The sequence below is a fragment of the Rousettus aegyptiacus genome, unplaced genomic scaffold, assembly GCF_014176215.1.
Source record: "Rousettus aegyptiacus isolate mRouAeg1 unplaced genomic scaffold, mRouAeg1.p scaffold_m13_p_4, whole genome shotgun sequence".
NCBI lineage: Eukaryota > Metazoa > Chordata > Mammalia > Chiroptera > Pteropodidae > Rousettus > Rousettus aegyptiacus.
Window position 1 is genome coordinate 10,928,791 of NW_023416307.1, and position 8,666 is coordinate 10,937,456.

Here is an 8,666-nt window from a genome sequence, read left to right on the forward strand (position 1 = left end):
TTAAAGATTAAATGAGCTAACTTTCATAAAGTTTCTAGTAAGTAGCATATAAATATTAGCCACTTTATTTGCCAGGATCTAGTTGGGGAAAGAGAAAACTATGCTAGGTATTTTAAACAGTGGGGATTTAATGTAAGAAATTAACAATGGTGTTGAAGAGGCTGGAGCAGCAAAAAAAAAACAAATGAAGAAGAAGAAGAAGAAGAAGAAGAAGGAGGAGGAGGAGGAGGAGGAGGAGGAGGAGGAGGAGGAGGAGGAAGGAGGTAGGAGGATCCGTCTGTAGGAGAGAGGAGGAGCTTCTTCCTTCCTGAAGTCCTCCGAATTCCGTCCTTCGGAGAGCCTTCCCTTCTTCCCTTCTTCTTTTCATTTTTTCTCTTTTTTCTTCTTAGGAGGAGAGAGAGGGCTAAAAGAATAAAAGACAGCCTAAAATCAAGAAATTGCTTCAACCCATTAGCTTGAGCTACTGACCTGCTAGTGGTTTTTTACTGCTGGGGCTGTGGATGTCTATTTGTCCTGCCCAGGCTGCCACTACAGGGAATGCCAGTAAGTGTAGGAGCTATTGGAGTCAGCAAAAAAGTGTTTCCTCTTTCCCCTTTCCTTCTGATCTGCCACCAGTGCCTCCTGCTGGCTGACTTTAACAGGGACACAGCTGGCAAGGTAGTCTGAGAAATGTATCCTCTAGGCACCCAACCCCATCGGTTGAGAAGCTGAGTCAGCTGCAATCCACCCTGAACCTGACCCTATAGAGAACTCTGAGGCATGAATAACATCACAGATTTATCTTCTTTTGAAGATAAATCCTGACCCTTTTTGTCCCTATTATCTTTCCATCTTTGCTGGCTCCCCCCCTCTGGGGAATAGCTTAACCTCTCAGGTATTTCCCAGACAGAGGAGATGGCTGAAATAGAGATCAACTGAGAACCATTCACAGAAGGGAAAGCATTAGTTTGCTGTTACTAGTTAACACTCACACTAGTATATAGGTACACTGGCTGCTTAAAACAAAACCTGCCCATTACCTTCTTATCCTACAGTGGCCTTGGATGTTTTGGCCTAAGAATTTACAGATGGGAGCATATACAAGATAAGAGTACCTACTGCATCTGTGAATATTTTAGTCCTGAAGTTTCAAATTCTATAAAAAGGGAGAAAACCCACTGAATTTTAAGAAAGCGTTATGGAAACTTACACGAAAGTAAACACTTCTATATTAAAGATGGATTGTTTATATTGTAGAAAACCAACCAAAATGTTCATTAAAAGTAGTACTTGAGATTATTAGCTGCTTCTAAGGTTTTTTCCATCGTTTATATTGGATTTTATCACTGATCTGTCACCAACCTTTTCAGACCTGAAGTAAGCTTAGAATCAGACGAAAGTCTCAACGCTACCCTTAGTCCCATGATTTTGAAAAGACCATGGAGACAAATGACTGTTCCAGAGTCCCACAAGGAGACACTCTCGTTGCTCATCTGATAATCATGCTCCACCTAAGAAAACTTCTTCACTGAAGTTAGAAAATAGCAATAATTTTTAGGTGGTTGTGATAATCAGCGGCATCCTTCTACCTGAGAACTTTCCACAAGCTTTTGCTGGTAGTATTTTTCAGTCCCATAATATTATGAAAGTTGAAATGAATTTTACACCTCATCCAATCACTTTCCCTACTGAAAAATAAGAATATTGAGGCTTATAGAAATGTAATGACTCTTCTAAATTATCAAGGCTCATTATGGGCAGAAGAAGAACTAAGCATCAGTTATCCTGTGGAATAGTCTCTTAGTCTTTCCACTGCATCACACATCTTTGTAGTCCTGCTATTTATTATAGACCAAATTCTAGATTATCTATTATCTATTTATCCACCTCTCTATCATCTGTCTGTCTAATTTATTTATAGACCAACTGGCTACAGAAACGATTTAAGTTGGCTTACAAAAATAGACACAACACAGTGAGATTTTAAACATTTAATCTATGAAGTGAAAGGAACATAAGTTTTGAAAAAATAAGCTGAAGCCATGATTAAGGGGAATGGGTAAGATGCATGTTGTGGGGCTTTTCCACTGGCTAAAGGTGAGACATTAATTAGAATCCGAGATTTCTGCTCTGCAAAGGAGGAAACACAGATCACGCGATCACACCAGGTGAATCATTGGCTACAATAGATTGCAGTAACCATAAAATAAGAATAAGCCAGTTGTCAAGAGAAACAGATACATAGATACAGGGAACGAACTGATGGTTGCCAGAGGAGAGGTGGGTGGGGGGATGGATGAAAAAAGTGAAGGCAAATAAGAGGTACAAACTTTTGGTTATAAAATAAATAACACTTGGGAATATAAAGCACAGCATAAGGAATATAGTCAATAATATCATAATAACTTTGTATGGTGACAGATGGGTACTAGGCTTATTATGATGATCCCATCATAAGGTATATAAATGTTGAAACACTACGTTGTACACCTGAAAATAATACAATATTGTATGTTGACTATACTTCAATATAGAAAAAGAATAGGCCAATTGCTCAAGAGAGCAGTCAATACTTTCTGACAAAATTGATAAACTGTTTTTCTGAAGAAAATGGCACCTCTCCAAAGAAATAAATTGCAAATAAAATCAGCTTGGTGTCATTGCTGTTTTCTGACCATATGTTCTGTCAGAACCTAAAAAGAAACGAAGTAGAACATTGTGATCATTATAGCTTTGTCAGATTATAAATAGATCTTTTGTAATATTATAACTTAAAACATAATTATAATTAAACTCCTGCCTTACTATAATTATTCCAGTATATTTAAGGATATAGTTTTATGTAAGGTCACAGTCAGTAGGAAAATTGCTGCCCCACAGTACCATGTTCCTACTGAAGGTTGAAACCGTCATTTTAAGGAGAGAAGTCTGAGGTCTATGGACTATTCTAAAGTTGTAAAGGACATCAACAGTCTGAAAGATTAGTGATTAAGCCTGTGGTCATAGATATCAGTCACCTAAAGGTTATATGGTTTAGAAATAAACCCAGTTGACTTATTTAAACTCTTCTTTTAAATTAAGTTTATTAGAGTGATGCCGGTTAATAAAATAATATAGGTTTCAATGTACAACTCAATGATATATGATCTGGGTATTGTATCGCGTGTTCACCACCCAAAGTCGAATCTCCTTCTGTCCTAGTTTCTTTCATCAGTCTTTGTAGATAGTTTATTATGCCTCCAAAAATTATTAAGAAGTTTATAGAAAGGCAAATACAACTCCAATTAGATCTATACTCTTTCTAGGTCAAGCTCACTAACATTACACAGATGGAGAGAAGGTTGCCTAGTTATTTATTGTGAAAACATCACTGATTGATGAAAGCAAAAATCCTTTCACTTTGATCACTCAGAAGCTCAAAAGTATTAGTTCACCAAGAGATTGATTCTACTCAGCCATATTGATCCTTTTGTATGCATTGGCTGTAACTTTCCACAGGATCAAGATTCATGTTTGGGTTTTTTATAATGTTGTGTATTTTGTCTTTTATTTCATTTCGTTAGTCCTTTTGGTCAGTCGGTTAAGCAAATTTCCTGTCAAACACATTTTTCCAAAGCTCATGAGATGGACTACCCCATTCAAAAAACCCTCGTGTTGGAATCATAAATCATAGATCAGAAAAATAAAATTGCATTTTATATCAACTTGGTAGAATTATTTTGCATGAGAGATAAATAAAAGTAAAAGATTTCTTTGTGGCCGCAGTTGTCAATTGTCTTCCAAAGATTTCAATTTCCTTCATAATTCCAGTTTATAATGATAATAGAACCTGTTTCTATACAAGTTGGTAGACATAGGAGTTTCTTCACTGCATATCAGATACTTATAATAAGAAGATAGGTCACCTATTAAATATGTTTTGCCACTTCTCTATCATTCCTCAGAAAATCATCAGTAACCATAATTCTCTCTTGAGTGACCAGAATCTTCCTTCCTCCACTTATCAAATTGCCTTTTTTTTTTTGTCCCATGTGGCCTAGGGAGCTCTGAAGAGACCCTCCTTGAAAAATGGTTGTACCTATTGCCTTTCTTAGAGTAGTATAGAATTTATAATAATTCTTCCTTTAAGTATCATATTTATCTACTTAACTGACTTTGTGATGATGTTATTGATATTGCTTTATTTTTTCAAATACTAACTCTTTTTGACATCCTTCTTGATTTTTTCTCTCTAGAAATTTATCATTTTTACTAATGAACTAAGAAAAAGTGAGGTGATCCTTAAACCCTTTTCACCTTATGCTCAAAGAGCTGGTCCAATCTGTAATCATAGCACCAGTAATTAGAAAATATTTTGGTCAAGATGTCAAACAATGCAGCATGCATCTGCATGTTACTAGAATAGTTATTTATGTTTCCATATCAACAACTGGGAGTCAGATAAACTATGATCCTCTTTGCCTACTCTGTGTACACACACACACACACACACACACACACACACACGTGCGCACGTGTGCACACTCACGCACACCTATAAACTTCTCATCTCCTATCTTTAAAACCCAGAAAATCATTACAAATTTATATGGCAAACCATCTATTTTTAACATTTATTCTACTGTGGTCACATAAACCAGAAAGCATTCCCAGGAATGGAACCATGAAGTTAAATCATCCTGATCTCTTTCTAATGAATCTCTGCTAATTAGAAAAAATATAAACAATATCAGTCTAGGTCTTTTCTGCAATCATCGAGAACTCAAAGATCAATGAACCAAGTATTTGAAATCACACTGTCACATTTCTGCATCTTGTTTATCATGGCATCCTTGGGCATATAATAATACCAGTGTACTAACTTAAAAGTTTGGGCTTTGTACACACATTTCCAAACCATAAATTTAGTTGCTGTATCAGCTAGGATCTTGGTAAGAAAATGTGCCATACTGAAACTGAGTAATTTAAAGCAAGTTTATTACAGGGATGATTTACAAAGGTGTGGATAGGGCTTAGGAAATTTAACAAGGGTTAGTGTTGAATCTGAGGCTAGCAACTGAGAGCGCTGTTATCCCTTGGTCAGAAGGGGAAGAATGGGAAGAGGTGACTCAAACTTGAAGAGGGCACTGGAATGGAGAAAGTTTCCTGAGAGAAACTTTGGCCTCCATGGGAGGGAGGCAGCCAACCTCACCCTTCTATCTGTGCTTCTCATTGGCTGAACCCAACCTGAATCCAGAGGACAGAGAACCTATGGCTTAGATCGGCATCCTGGGGGACAGAGTAGGGCGGGAAAGAGTGCACAGTGGAACTCAAGGGAGTAAATGGAAAATATTCAGCAGAGTCATAATACTTAAAAATGGTAGCCATGTGGGGCGACATGACAGACATAACAAGACACCCGTCAGTCCAAATCAGACAATTTGAGCTCTAAAATGGCATTCTAGTCGTGGGATGCTACAAGGAGGCTCATTGAGATTAACTTGCACAATCGATCATCATACTTTTACAATAGTTTCTGAAGTAATTTGTCTTTGGATCTCCCATACAGCCTTAGATAGTCACGTGCATAGTAAATTCTCAGTAAACTCATGTAGAGTCACTGAATAACTTTTCGAGTTCCCCACCACTGCCATTAACCTTTTATCTTGTATGAGTTTTCATCAGCAGTGTTTCCAAGTTCCAAAAACAGTTGTGTATCCACATGCAATGGCATGCCAAATTTAGACAAATAATACAGAACGCTGTATCCAAAGTTGCGATTGAGGCAGTGTGATTGCTGCCACATCCAAGAGAAGTGTGGTCTACGGAAAATCACCTCTGTCAAATAAATTTATCTAGAAAATCCTCTTTGAATGGTTTGTAGTTTTATTGTGACACTGTCTCACAGAGTTAAAATGACATGAATGAAAGTGTTCAGTAGAAATTCAGAAACTTTTTTCTCAACTTTACTATGAAGACAAAAGTAATCCCAGCCAGTTTCAGAGGGAAATAGATGTAAGGAGATCTTTTTCTGTCCTACAAAGATGAATTGACTGTACAATTGCCATTTGAAAATTGTGGTCTCAAATTTTAAGCATCTTTGTGGTATTTTTAAAAGTCCAAAAGTCTTGTTTTGATGGAAATGCACAGGCCTCACTTTTCTGCCATATATATACATCATCCAAGGAAAGAGTTTATTTTTCTCCTCTAAAATTTTAGTATTTTGGTGACCTATGGAAAAAAAATGTGAGTTGGGTAGTGCAACGAAGACTCCACATAAGTTTGCAGCTGTATTACTTTTCGGGTACAGAAGCAAACTCCTCTTTATGTTCTAGTAGCTAATTAAGACAAAGATTTGCTTTGCATGCAATTTTGCTTCCTTAACATCTTTTATATTGAAGTTACTCTGACTTGCACAGCATCTTCCATTTTAGTCACTGACCCATAAAGTACAAATGAGAGCCGATAAAAGAATAACTACATGCATTCTGAATAACTTGCTAGGAAATGCTTCAAAGTTGAAAGACATTTTAATAAAAATTCACCCATCAATTCCATTAGTCTTAAGGACAAGAGAAGCACAAAGAGAAAATGTGAATTACGCAGCTCCGCTAGGTATAATTCGAAGGTGTTTCGAGCTAAATTTAAACCTTTTGAATGTGGCATCTTCTGTTTTTGAGACAGAAAAATGCTAGATACTAATAGTAAAACCTAATTATGAACTATATTTCTCTACTTCACACTTTGCTCCTGGTGTCATTTCTCTCTCAACACCGTATTTTAAAAGCTGTCTTCATTTAAAGAAACTTAACAAGCAAAGGTAATTTAAATTAGTTTTATGATACAAATGTGACATCTATTTTTTTTATTTTTCAATTAAAGTTGATATTTAATATTATTTTATATTCGTTTCACATGTACGACATGTGGTTAGAAATTTACATAATTTACAAAGTGATCCCCCAATTAGTCTAGTACCCACTTGGTGCTATACATAGTTATTGCTATATTATTGACTATATTCCTTATGCTGTACTTTACATCCTTATGACTATTTTGTAACTACCAATTTGTACTTCTTAATCTCTTCAGCTTTTCCACCCAGTCTCCTAAGCCACCTCCCATCTGGCACTATTATGAGTTTGTTTGTTTGTTTTGTTTGTTCATTTATTTTGTTCTTTAGATTCCACATTTATGTGAGATCATATTGTATTTATCTTTCTCTGTCTGACTTATTTCACTTAGCATAAAACCCTCCAGGTCCATCCATGTTGTCACTAATGGTAAGATTTTATCATTTTTTTTCGGCTGAGTAATATTCCATTATATATATATATATGTACCACTTCTTTATCCAATTATCTAATGATGGACACTTAGGTTGCTTCCATAACTTAGCTATTGTAAATAATGCTGCAATGAACATAGGGGTACATATATCTTTTTGAATTCGTATTTTGTATTTCTTCAGATAAATACCCAGAAGTGGAATTGCTGGATCATAAAGTAGTTTCATTTTTAATTTTTTGAGAAACTGTCAAACTGTTTTCCATAATGGCTGTACCATCTTGCAACTCCACCAACAGTACACAGGATTCTCATTTCTCCACATCCTCGCCAATACTTGCGATTTGTTGATGTATTGATGCTATCCATCTCGATGTTAAACATCTTTTCATATATCTATCGACCATCTGGTGGTCTGCTGGCAATCTGGCATTCCTTGGCTTATAGATGTATCACCTCAATTTCTGCCTTCATTTTCACACGGCATGCTTCCTGTGTGCCTCTGAATTTATGAGGGCATCAGTCACATTGGAGTGGAGGCCCACTCTGACTTCAATACAAACCCATCTTAACTAATTACATCTGCAATAACCATTTTTTTCAAATAAGGTCACATTCTGAGATATAAGAGGTTAGTATTTCAACATATAAATTTGTGGGGTGGGACGGAAAACACAATTCATCCTATGACAGCATGTCTGATCATTAATTTCAGCCTTGTTTTTTTTTCCTTTTTGTACCTAAGTTTCTATAGTTTAAATTACTTTCAAGTTCATTAATAAGCTTCTACAATGTCTTCTGCTTTTAGACACATTTAATGAGTGGTTTCATGTTCTTTGTTTTACTTGTTCTTTTTGTTTTTGTTTTTGTTTAGGCGAGGCAAACTTTGATTAACCTCACAGATTGCAAGGACCTTGTCAGTTTATAATCTCTTATTTTTTATTTTTTACATCTACAGCACCTGGTCATTCTAGGTGGTCTCCCATCCAAGTACTAACCAGGCCCGACCATGCTTAGCTTCTGAGATCAGACGAGATCAGGCTTGTTCAGGGTGGAATGGCTGCAGACTTTGTTTTTTGTTTTACATGTTCTTTGTCCTATATATTTTTTGTTTAACTATTCTATTTCTATCCTTATTAGGTTTATTTCCCTTTAAATACCTGAAAACATTGAGCATAATTACGCAACCTCTTTTAATGTCCTTGTCTACTAATTCCATCATTCTTACCATTTATGTCTTTTTCTATTGCTAATTTTTCTCTTTTAATGAGTTGTATTTTTTCCTTCTTTGCATGTATTTGCATGTCCAGTAATTTCGGTAACTTTATGTTGATGAGGACTGAATTTTGTAGTCTTCTTTTCGAAAATGTAACAGTTCATTCTATCCTGTATTTAAGTTAATTATAGAGCAGACTGATATT

General features: G+C 35.9%; 1 pseudogene; it reads right to left on the reverse strand.

The window, feature by feature from the left end:
- Positions 1-8,194: 8,194 nt before the first annotated feature.
- On the reverse strand, positions 8,195-8,313 carry LOC118602465 (annotated as a pseudogene).
- Between the last annotated feature and the right edge of the window lie 353 nt (positions 8,314-8,666).